Here is a 12,740-nt window from a genome sequence, read left to right as displayed (position 1 = left end):
CGCAACACGTCCCAGTTCTCCCTTTAATTGTCTCCACACAGCTGTTATCTTTAGTGGCAGGAATCAGATCGGAAATCAGACCGTGGCTCTGCTTCTCTTCCTCCGCCCTCCGTTTTTCTGCCATTTTTTGAAAACAGCTATAAATACCAGCTCTCACCTCTGGTGCTTGGAGCTGGGCGGGAGCAGCCAGAAACCTGGCATTGATCTTGGCACTGGGCATGCCACGCATGCGGCCCTTTGTTTGTGCTAGCGACAAAGGGATGATCACAGAGCTAGGGCTTGAAAGGGCCAAGAGGGAAGAGAGGGAGTTTGCTTCAGAGCCAGGCATGCTTCTGGGCCTTATAAGAAGGAAGGAGTTTCCAACACATGGCTCAGTTTGGCAGGTGCTCTTCTTCCCTTCTCTCACAATGCAACAGCCTTCACTTGCAGTTCTTCCCACATGGTGCCCCAGATAGGTCAGGCTATCCAGAACTGGGAAGACACAGAGTGTTTTACCATGAAGTGGTGTGATTGTGGAGGAAGAGGGGTGGCAGAAGCATGTAACCTGGTTGAAAGGGCACATCTCAAGCTATGGACAATGATTACATACACTGATAACCATTTCCATCTATTGCTACATGGGACAGTCTCCCCCAATCTGGTACCCTCCAAATGTTTTGGACTTAGAACATCTAGTCCAGTGTCCTGTTCCCACAGTTGCCAGCCAGATGCCTTTGGGAAGCCCACGAGCAGGACACAAACGCTCCCTCTTAATGTCTCCATAAACTGATATTCAGAGGCATATCTACACAGCTGCCATGACTAGTAGCCATCAATAGTCTCATCCTCTATGACTACAACTCCCAGCATTCTCAGAAAAGCATAGGCAATGGTCAGGGATGATGGGAGCTGGTCCAACAACATATGGAGGAGGCCAGGGAGGGGAACACAGCTGTGCAGGCTCCACACAGTTGCTGTAACATATGGGATGAGATGCTACCCCATGAAATGTTTCCGTGGCACTAATCCAGCAGGGAAAGGATGGGTCTGGAATGAAGGTGTCCACAAACTGAAACTGATTCACATGGTATGTCCAGAATATTGAGGCGGCAACATGGAACTGCCACTGTAAGGCAAATGAGCCACCACTTGCAGAAGGAGATACTGTATATGGCAGGATTTGACTAAGTTGTTGCATACATGGAACGAGGTCTGCTTGCTCAACCCTAAATCTACTCTGGAGGAGGAGTGGAGGGAAAGTCCCATTGCGTGAGTGGACCTTGTTCCGTGTGTGTATATCCCGTTTAGTGCTATGTCACGTTCCACCCATAGTGAGGGGGGGATTTAATGCACTTCTCTCTTGAGTCTAATGAGTCATGTTGTGCATAAAATAAGTAGGTGTGGTATTTGCCTGAAGTTGTGTGTATGTGCGTACATATGGTGCAAGTCAGCTTGCCATCTGTAAAATGGGAACATATTTGACTTAAATCTTAGAATGTTTGTGAAGAGGAATGTGATGATACAAAGCTTTCTTTGCACCAGCAGTACTCCAGAAATGATTGAAAAGAGCGCAAGAAGACCAGTACTGGTTGTTTCTCCAATATCTCTGGGAACTGGTCTTCAGTGGATTATTGTAGGTAATAGTAATAAATAATATGATTGCATTGCACTTTCAAGAGTTCAAAGCTCTTCATGTGCCTTGTTTAGTTGTAAGTTTACAACAACCTTTTGAGGTAAGTCAGCAGTATTATTATCTCTCTTGTTTCCAGGGCAGTAGAATGAGCCTGAGAGAAGATGGCTTGGCTAAGACTATCTAGGACAGTGATGGCCAAACTTGGCCCTCCAGCTGTTTTGGGACTACACTTCACATCATCCCTGACCACTGGTCCTGTTAGCTAGGCATGATGGGAGTTGTAGTCCCAAAACAGCTGGAGGGCCAAGTTCATAGCTAAGGTGATATTTGAACGAGGAACATCTTGGTTTATAGCTCTGTCCCTTCACCACTAGGGTACACCAGCTCTTTTATATACCAGCTGTATATACAAGCTTTCGTCTACTTTTCATCTGTACCCTGTATTTTAGAGGGCCTTTAAGAATGACCATTCTGTTTAACTTTGAAGTGCAACCCTCCTAGGCATGCTAACTGGATTGGAACACAGCTAGTTTCATGGTGTGTGTGTGTGAGTGAGAGATGGAACAGAGACCCAACAGAAGATGTGGGTGCAGAGCAGCATTTTCAGGTTATGGATGTGGCAAGGGTGGGGGGCCAGTGATTCCCTAAGCACCCCGAGCCTTGGCCTCCTGTTAGAGGTGTTCTTGCCAGCCCCAGGGTGCTAACAAGCTGCCTCTGGATCATACAGTCCCACAGAGGACTATCTTGCATCCTTCCATATTAAAGGGGCTTGGGGCAGGCAACAGTTCTGTTGCGGGGGTGGGGGGGTGGGAGTTCCCAGCATGCCAAGAGGTAGTTGGGCTATAAATAGCTGTGCTGGTTTGTGGGGGAAAGGAGGTGTTTGGGAAATGGCTTTGTGATTAGGACAAAGAGGCGTCGGCAGCTTTGCGCTCTCTCTTCATTAGGGAGGACTGGGCCGGATGCGCTCTTGCAGCTGCTGGTGTCACAGGCGCTAACAAAGCGGCTGGAAATAGCCCAGAGTCCCCTTTGAAATCTCAGCAGGGAAAGGGTGGGCAGGAAAGTGGGAGTGGGAGGTTGTCCACAAAGGATTGCAGCAGAAGAGAGCAGCTCTCCTCCCTAGGATGGCTGGGAGGAGAAAAGCACAGCACACTTTTCTCTGGCAAAACTGGCCCCTCTTGGCATGTGGTGGACCTGAGGAACTTACAGCACTTGCTCCACGCTGCACAGCTAAGCTAAAGCATCCTCTTTCAGTCCCCTCTGTCACACTTAGCTGACCTGCTTCAAGCTCGTGTAACTTTTTAAGACTTCTGTGCAGATGAAACCAGTTAAGTTTTTATTTCCCTTGTTGCATCTTCCAGAGGCATCATCTCCCCTACTTCCTTCACACATCTGATGTTGCATTGAGTCAGTCTCATGGGAAGGAGACTTGGGGTGGGGAGGAAACATAGCTTGATTCCCTTGAGTGGGAATCTTTCAGATGGTTGCACTCTAGCTAGGACCCCAAACTGGCAGTGGCCTTATTTTTTTGACTCACTGGCTGTGGTGCCATTACTAAGACATTCCTGTTCAGGACATCTGAAGGTCTCCTATTATTTATAGTGCAGAGTCACATTTTGAAACCCCCTTTTGCCTGATTCATGACACACTCTCTACCTTTCCTGGTTTCCTGAGTGTTTTTTTAGGTGTGGGGTGAAATCCACTGCATGAGAAATCTTCATAAGACTTACCCTTCATAAGGACACCCTGAGAGCTGTTTTAATCAATCAGTCAATGGATCAATTAATTTCTTTTATGAACACTTCCTATGAAACATGCTGAAACTAAAGCATATTAAAACAATTTCAAATCCAATACAGATCGAGCCGGGGACAAAAATTTCCACCTTTTAGGTGTGCTGAAAAAAGGAGGTCTTCAACAGGTGCTGTGGTCCCCTGGTATTGTACATGTTATAGGGGAACACGCCTGTCTAACCACTTAGAGCAGGGGTCAGTAACCTTTTTCAGCTGTGGGTCGGTCCACCGTCCCTCAGACCACGTGGTGGGCCAGACTATTTGGGGGGGGGGGCATGAACGAATTTATATGCCCCACAAATAACCCAGAGATGCATTTTAAATAAAAGCACACATTCTACTTATGCAAAAACACCAGGCAGGCCCCACAAATAACCCAGAGATGCATTTTAAATAAAAGGACACATTCTACTCATGTAAAAACATGCTGATTCCTGGACCGTCTGCGGGCCGGATTGAGAAGGCGATTGGGCCGCATCCGGCCCCTGGGCTTTAGGTTGCCTACCCCTGACTTAGTGGGCATGCACCGAGGAGCAACAACCAGTAGCCAAGTGTGGGTTTCTGAGAGCTGAGTGACCCAAGTCTCTCTGTGGTTTACATGTTCTGCCATGCAAACTCCAGTGTTCACCAACATCTAAATGTGGAGAAGCCTTGGTGATGCAGTTTATTAATTTCAGACTCCGGACTGAATGTACTGCTGGGGATGGGTGGGGGTGTTTTTTTTAGAAAGTAATACATGTTCCTTCACTCACTTCAAAATGTGGTAAGCTAGCCCGGGGGGGGGGGGGGCTTTCTGCACATTCTACTAGTGAAGCCCTGGAAGCAGTCCTCAATTCAGCCTGAGCCATTCTTTAAAGACATCCTTGACTGCCCGCCCTCCCCTCCCCTGAGGTCTCCTCTGCTCAGTAGTTCATACAAAGAATTTTTCCTAATAATTTGCTAAAATTGCCCGTTCTGCTACATAATTTCTCCTGCCCTTTTGTGTTCCTCTTGGGAAGCTGGAGAGAAAAAGATCCTAATTTTACTTGAACAAATGCTGCCTTTTCCCACTTGCTAGGCACCACCCCCACCACCCCCTTACCATCCTTCAAGTCTAGCTCTCCTCGCAGCTCTTTCTATTTAAAGCCCAGGCTGCCGGCCATCTCTTAAATCCAGGCCTTGTGACCTGCATTGTCTTCCCTGTCATATGAAGGTCTGTCATGTAGGGCATAGAGATGGCCCAATGCTGTACTTTGTAGCCAGGTTCAAAACAGGATTTGACAAGTTCATGAAGGAGAGGAATGCTGGCAGCTATGAGCTCAGGTGGCCAGAATAATGCTACCGGTCGGTACCTCCTGGCAGATTGTTTCCTAAGCCCTAAATTGCTGGAGACTTGAAGTGATCAAGAGGGATACAAATGCTTTGGGCTTTTCCTGTGTAACTTGATGCATCCATGTGTGTGGCTGCTGCTTGAGGAAAAGTGAAGACAAAAGAGGGTTGGGGCACCTCAGGCTATATCCAGTCCTGGCATTTTTTCTGTAATCCATACTTGGAGCTACAAATAATGACTTGCACAGTCCACCCTCCATTGTGTGACCACACCTCTTTCAGTTAAGTGTGTGTGTGTGTGTGTGTGTGTGTGTGTGTGTGTGTGAAAGTACTGCTCTTCTCTGCATTCCTCCTACACCAGGGGTGGGCATATTAAAGGTCACAGTCCATCACAGGAGGGAACAGCCTGTCATCTCCTGCTGGGGCAGAGACCCTTACACCAAACTCTATGAGCTCTCTGTTTGGGTACAGCATCCTTGTAGGTTTGAGCCCTCTGAGAGTTGGATATTAATTGCTGCTCTGCCCACTGAAGCATCAGACCAAAAAACACTGTGGAAATTTCTTCTGTCCAGGTCCATGCCACATGACTCCCTATGCATTCTTTCTACCACGACACACACACACAAACACTTGGCATTGTATGCCTCCCAATGCTAAAGCTGGTCCCTTTTGCCGCAGCCCCTGGAGGGTTGGCTGCAGCTTGGCACCGAGCTGCTCCATACCCCGTGAAAGTTGCATCGGCTCAGCATCGGGCGCCTGCGGGGTGGGTAATGCAGCGAGGCAGTTGGATAGGGAAATGGCTATCTCAGCTGAATGCTTGTGCATAGGGTGCACAGAGAGGCTCATTGCTGACGAGAGCAAGAGGGTGTGGGTGTGGGGAGCCCTTGCGAAGGAACAGAGAGCAGCTTCAAGGCCTGTCCTTGGGTCTTCAGTCCAGCCTGCTGCTGGTATTACAAAGCACTTTGCCATGCTCACTCTCATATTTAGCATGTGTGATACACACATATGCATACATAGGCTCTTTCTATTCACCCTCTGGCACACCCTTTCCCCCAGTCCTCCCTGTCCTTTTGACTTCAATTTACCCTTACCAATCCAAGGCCCTCAATTCCCTCTCATTCAGAATTGGTAACTTGAGACAGAAAGGAAGGATGTGAGATTGAGAGAACAAATCTTTATTTTGTTTGTTTTCTTTTCATTATGAATGCAAAACACAAAACGATGCCAGCCACACCTAAAATTAGGGGAGGGGAGGGAAGACAGTGCTCATCCTTGCCTTCCACCAGAGATGCAAGCTAATCAAAAAACGAAATGAAATGAAATGTGTGGGGCAGGAGCAAGAGGACTCCGTGAGGAGTTTCAGGGAATTAAAAAATAAGAATTGTAATCGGTGCAAGAAATACCAGACAAACAAGCTGCCCATTTTCTGAACTGGTCCAACCAGGGTGTTTACTAGGATGGGTCAGGGCAGGTATTGTGTGTCCTCAATAAGGAAGCCTCTTTTTTGTTCCTATAACTACTGAAGTAGATCATTTGTAGGCTGTGAGGGGGCTCAGGAATTCCAGAAGGACACTCAGGTTTGGAATTGGCCAAAGGGTGGGGGAACAGTAAGGACAGGAGTGGTGCCAGGGTGTTAATAGAACAGGATCTCTATGTCAGTGGGCTCCCATGCTAAAAGATACCAGGAGAGAATTTCTCCTGTGCTTTTATGAAAGGTACTTGCTTTTGTAGTCGCCCAACGCTGTTCTCAGGTGTCTGTGTGAAAGATCCAAATCTCATTCAGTTTGCCTCCTGGTTTGTACTCTCATCTGTATTTCTGAGTTGATGCTTGGTGAGATGTAAATGGTGTTGGGATAATTTTCAGGGCAGAGATTTGGTCTTGTTTGTTCCTAGCTTTGATTTGCTGTCCTGGCAACTGGAATATCATCGTGATAGATGTCACTCTAATCTTTTGCCTCCCCAAGGTTTCTGCGTCAGTTGTTATCAGCTGGGGCACATAGAAGGCTTATGCTAGACATGGTGTGTGTGTGTTTAGAGCGAAAGAAACCTGTTTTGTAAAGCCCGTCCAAGTGCAATCCAGCAGGGCTCTGGGAGGCTGTGCAAGAGGGACTGTTTTTAAGGTTGCATCCACATTCTTCTAATTTTCTCCCTGCTCACCAGAAAGGGTGTACTAACTCTGTAATGGTCAGAGTTAAGAAGCAGAACAAAGGGGATATAAGCAGGGATGTTTCTTTTCTGCACTAAAAATAAAATGAAATTCTACACCCAGAAGAACTGAATTCTGTAGCATGCATAAATTGGGTGAATTAAAACTCGTTCTGCATAATTTTCCCCCCCAAAAGGCCTTGGGGCCTATGTAATGCAAGATACTACAGCCCTGCTCCCAACCACTGGAAATCTTAAATCAGCATTTGTCTAGCTCCTGAGATTCCTACAGGCTTTGCCTATATGTTTTAACATACATTTTTGTACCCATGAGCACTAGAACATGCTTTTCAAAGAAGAGATTCTTTGGAAGCTGAATTCTGTACCCCATTTACCATCTTCAGTACCTCACTTCTGTCACAGAATATATCTCTCCCATCATGTTCAAGTGAGGAGGTGTACACTCCCAAATCTAGGGCTGGATGACTTACCTGCTTGGTGTCTATGTAGTTGTCTCAGGGTAGAAATAATAAGAAATAGGGAGGTACTGTATAGGTGATAATTGGGGGGGGGAGGGGAGCTTCTAGCCTGTGAATTCAGAGGTGGGTGTTACTTGTGGTTTGGTGCTTGCTTGAGTCACCATCCCTTCTTACTACCTTTCTGCAGGGCTTGTGTTCCTTGTGCTTAGGGCTCCCTGGGGTCTGGATAGAGTAGGTGGCACTTGAGCAAGGCCAGCAAGACACTTTGCTGGCTAATGGGGGTGGATGGTGCAGATTAGCCAAGCTCTTAAAACAACACAGCACCCGAGACAGAGAGAGGACAGCTTTGGCCCGCGGCAGGCGCGATGTGACTCGATTAAATGTTCTCCTTTTTTGTGCACATTTCAAGAGCATCGGGGAAAATGTCATATTTACATAAAAATGATACAGGCTCATTGGGAGAACGCAGGCAATTACTAGCCCATTGCGTCTCTGGTGCTCACAGGCGGTGGGCAAACGTGCCTAACCAGTTTCAGCCACTAAATCTGTGCCGATGGATTTATTTGGTAGCCATAGGTGCAAATAGCCTGAGATGAGCTTTGCTGTTTTGGTGTTATATTAGCAAGCTGCTGTAAAGGCCTAATATAGATTATTAACAGGGACATGTGACCCAGGCAGTTTGTCAGCATGGCACCTACAGACTGAAGTCACTGGTACCTCTTACGGCTCCTGCGAAAGGTCTCATTAATGTCCCCTTAAAAATCCACTGTGCATCCGAGACTGTCTGCTGTTCCTGCTCAGTTTTTATCTGCACTGACTCAGCCTTTCCTACTTAAAGCAAACCTACGTTTAATTGGTTGCCAGGATTGGATTCCCACTCTCCCTTCCATTCTAAACAGAGCAGAGGTGCAAAGATCTCCTCACTGGGTGTGGCAGTGGTTGATGTAGATGCCTTCCCCCCCCCCCCACTGGAAGGCTGGATGATAGTTGTGGGGAGGTGCTCACCCCATTTTGTGGGTCTGTCTTTTTTCTGCTCTTCAGGTACAGCAGTCATTTTTGTTAGGTCACATCCCCACAACAGCCATTTTGTGGCTGAGGCCCTTGGCACTTTCTCAAAAGATGCCCACTGCCTTATCAGCTGAAGTTCCCTGACACACATGAACAGTGAATTCTGAAAATAAATGCCAGTCATTTGTAATCCACATGTTCACCACAGGAAAAATGGTACTAGTGAAGCACCAGTACAGCCACAGCAAACACAACTGCCATCTTTATGAAGTGGGAAATACGGAACTCTTCTCCCATCTCTGGGGAAATTTTCTTAAGTAGATGTTTTCCTGATAGTACTGTTCCACCACCTATTACACCTACCTTTTTCACTCCATCAGCCCTCTCCTACTTTGGAAATACACACAGCGCAGTCCCAGGGATGGTATGCTCAGTATCCTGCTCACACTGTCCCCTTTCAGATCCCAGTGCAGTTCAAAATCATTGCAGCTAAGAGAAGCATCTAAGGTTCAGTAGGAAGAGGCCTTCTACTCTGCAAATTTTGGAACTGAAAGAGCAAGGGGAATTTTGAAGAGTGATGAAGTCGGTAAGCTGTAATGCTTCCGTGCCCCTGCTCTCCCAGCACAAGTCCCATGTGTGGCTCCAGGATTTAGAGGATGGATTACACCAGCTTGCCCGCTTGCAGTCTAATGACCCTTGCACATTCGGCGGCACTTGTGCCCAAGGGTGGGGGGTGCTTATCCTAACTCCACTCCCTTCAGAAGCAGCAAGGGGTAAAATCTGAGTTTTCTCTGTTCAGAGAAGCCCTGAAGCCAAGCAGGCAGCCAGAGCAGATGAGGCGACAGTGCATAGTTGCTGCTGGGAGAGGAACAGCAAACAACCATGTGCAACGGCTGTGTGACAGGCAGCCGAGCTGTTCGGCCATTGTGCTGGGGGGAATCTGCCTACATGTGGGAAAGAGCTGCTTGACATAGTGGGCTTAGCAACTGATGGAGACTCCCCAAAAACAAAAGCGGGACGGTCATCTCACCTCCCCACAAACAAATCAGGTTGAATGTTTATTAAGTAGTGTTGTCTAACCGCCCTGCCGAACTATTAAAAATTTTAAAAGATGATGCTGTTAAGGTGCTGCACTCAACATGCCAGCAAGTTTGGAAAACGCAGCAGTGGCCAGAGGATTGAAGAAGATCAGTCTACATCTCAATCCCAAAGAAGGGCAGTTCCAAAGAATGCTCCAACTACTGCACAATTGCACTCATTTCACACACTAGTAAGGTCATGCTTAAAATTCTACAAGGCAGGCTTAAGCAGTATGTGGACCGAGAACTCCTAGAAGTGCAAACTGGATTTCAAAGGGGCAGAGGAACCAGAGACCAAACTGCAAACATGTGCTGGATTATGGAGAAAGCTAGAGAGTTCCAGAAAAACATCTACTTCTGCTTCATTGACTACGCAAAAGCATTTGACTGTGTTGACCACAGCAAACTATGGCAAGTTCTTAAAGAAATGGGAGTACCTGATCACCTCATCTGTCTCCTGAGAAATCTCTTTGTGGGACAGGAAGCTACAGTTAGAACTGGACATGGAATAACTGATTGGTTCAAAATTGGGAAAAGAGTATGACAAGGCTGTATATTGTCTCCCTGCTTATTTAACTTATATGCAGAATTCATCATGCGAAAGGCTGGACTGGATGAATCCCAAGCCGGAATTAAGATTGCTGGAAGAAATATCAACAGCCTCAGATATGCAGATGACACGACCTTGATGGCAGAAAGTGAGAAGGAATTAAAGAACCTTTTAATGAAGGTGAAAGAGGAGAGTGCAAAATATGGTCTGAAGCTCAATATCAAAAAACTAAGATCATGGCCACTGATCCCATCACCTCCTGGCAAATAGAAGGGGAAGAAATGGGGTCACGAAGAGTTGGACATGACTAAACGACTAAACAACAACAACAACAACAACGAAACCTCCCTGCAAACAGTTCAAAATGAATGCTGAAAGCGTCCCTGGACATACCAGCTCTGTATGTCCTCTAGGGACTAATAAGCTAAAGAGAAGCACACTGGTGTCTGCCGCTGGTCAGGAGATCTAGGGCCACTGAGAAGCTAAATCACCAGCCACCCAAAAACATTGTGGCAGGAAGGGGAAGACGCAGCCTGGTCTTCATTCACCTGCCAGAGAATTAAGGTGTGTCTGTATGAGAGAGAGCTTTTTTGGGGGGGTTATTATAACAGCCTGTTGCTCGACTGAAAAGTGGGATTGTGAAACGGGGAGGTACGGTCCAGGAAAAGCTTTACCACTTGATGCCGCTGAATGCGTAAATGGGTGCTGTTAGTCATCAGTGGGTGCTTTGATTAAGTAGCAGGGACTCAAAACAGAAATCAGGAGCTCAGACTAAGCAGATTCCCTGTGAAAAATCCCCCTCAGAAACGAGGCCTGGGAGCCAATTCAGGGGTGGGGGTGTGTGGTGCCATCCTCTTGGGATCGACTGTTCGAACATTCCTCCAAACTCCTTGCCTGTGGAAGATAACCAGGTTGTGGAGGAGAAGGGATGGAAAGGGATTTAATTAAGCAGTGGGAGAAGCTACCTAGGTATGAATTTAAATATTCATTGCATTCCCCGGGGATCAAGTCAGGCCTCCCTCTTCCAAGCCCAAACAGCTTGATGGGAGTCATAACTGGAGCTCATTCTCAGGCTAAACTGAAACCAAATGAGGGTCAGGCCAGATGGCACATCTGCAATAACTTAATCAAAAGCAAGCCAGCACTTTGGCTGCTTGGACAGCAGGAAGGTTTCATGCAAACAAAGTCCCGACGCAGCAGCGTGGCCATCCGTGTGGCGCATTTTCCTGGAAGGGACCACTCTCTCCCTTCCCTCACCCCCAAGATGTTGCTGGGTCACTGGTGTGGAGAAGAGCAGGTTGCGGAGGGAGTTCCTCATCTCGCTCCTCTCCCGGCTGCCCAGGATTTATTTCCTGCCCTGCAGCTCCTTCCCTGCAGCGTTTATGGTTACATTTCTATCCGTGCATCACCCGCGATTGATGTCCCCCTGTACGCAGGCAGCAGCCGTAACTCACACCCGTGACTCGGGCTCCCGGCTCGTTACTCACAGGTTGGTGTCAGCCCTGTGAGTTACAGCCTCGCTTTGCTGAGAAAAGTGCATGGAGCAGGCCGGCAGCCGGCCGAGGGAGAGAGATGAACCAGGCCTGGACAGAGGAGAGGGGAATCCTTCTTGTCTACCCTCTTCTTGCCTTTTAGCTTTTAGCCTGGATAGCTAGAGGGCTTGGAGGAATGTTTGTGCCTGCAGGTCCTTCGGTCCTTGCCAGTGGGTCTACGATTGCCAGTTATCCCATCATTTGAAGGGGAAGTCTTTTTATTACAGGTGAAGGGTGCTTGATATAACTTAATGCCCTTATTTCAGGGTGATGTGTGTGTTGTAGCATTCCCTGGAATAAGCACTACAAGTCAGCATCTCTTGGGGAAATTTCAGTTTGGCAAACTTAGTGAGATTTTATAGCCAAATAATTTTCTCATGCAGTTGTTTAACCCTGGTAAACGAGCTACTCTAGAACAGTTAGTAATTAGGGGGGAGGTTGTAGCTCAGTGGTAGAGCACCTGCCTTGCCAGCATAAACTCCCAGGTTTAATTCCTAACATCTCTAGGTAGGGCTGGAGGAGGCCCCTTCCTGATACCCTGAGGATCCACTTCCAGTCAGTGTAGACAATACTGAGCTAGATAGAGCAATGGTCTGACTCGGTAGAAGGCAGCTTCAAAGTACCAGGCTACCCAGTGGTGGAGCTTCATGCTCCAGCACCGGGGGTGGGGCTGGCGCCCATTCTGGAGCCGTGGCGCGCCTCCCGGAGGGCCGTGGCACACGTTCCGGGGGTGGGGCGCACGTTTTGGGGGTGGGGCGGGCGCCCACGATGGCGCCCCTTGGAGCCCGCCGCTCGGAGCGGCCTGCCCCTACCGCCCCTATCTTCCTACGCCCCTGAGGCTACCCATTTTCCTGTGAACTTCTTCTCAAAGCTGACATAACTAGAACTGGCCCTACCATCAAGCCAAATGAAGCACCCACCTCAAGCAGCAATTGCTGGGGGTGGGTAGTCATGATGAAGTGTTGGAGGATAGAGCTTTGTGTGCCACTTAACATCCCATAAGTGAACCTGCTGGCCACAGGTTCAGGGCCCCATTACTAGTGTTGAAGTAAGATTCAATTAGCAGTCCAGTTAACTTCACTACTTGGAATGGTGAGGGAGGAGGGAATTTTGTCCTTTGAAATCAGTACCGTGTTTCTCATATTATAAGACATGTCTTATATTTATTTTTTCCTCAAAAAAACATACTATGGCTTATTTTCAAGGGATGTCTTATTTTTTTCCTCCTCCTCCTGCC

The 12,740-nt window shown here is 47.7% G+C and overlaps 1 long non-coding RNA gene across 1 annotated transcript in view; it reads left to right on the top strand.

The window, feature by feature from the left end:
- The window catches only part of LOC132592558 (uncharacterized), a 38,829-nt gene extending 28,525 nt beyond the window's left edge, over positions 1-10,304 (top strand). Inside the window, exon 3 of the long non-coding RNA XR_009558055.1 lies at positions 10,009-10,304. This is a non-coding gene — a long non-coding RNA (uncharacterized LOC132592558). The remainder of the gene's footprint in view (positions 1-10,008) is intronic.
- Positions 10,305-12,740: the final 2,436 nt, after the last annotated feature.

The sequence above is a fragment of the Zootoca vivipara genome, chromosome 1 (assembly GCF_963506605.1).
Source record: "Zootoca vivipara chromosome 1, rZooViv1.1, whole genome shotgun sequence".
In the NCBI taxonomy this organism is placed as follows: Eukaryota; Metazoa; Chordata; class Lepidosauria; order Squamata; family Lacertidae; genus Zootoca; species Zootoca vivipara.
Note: the sequence above shows the minus strand (reverse complement) of the source record. Positions and strands in the feature narration are given on the sequence as shown.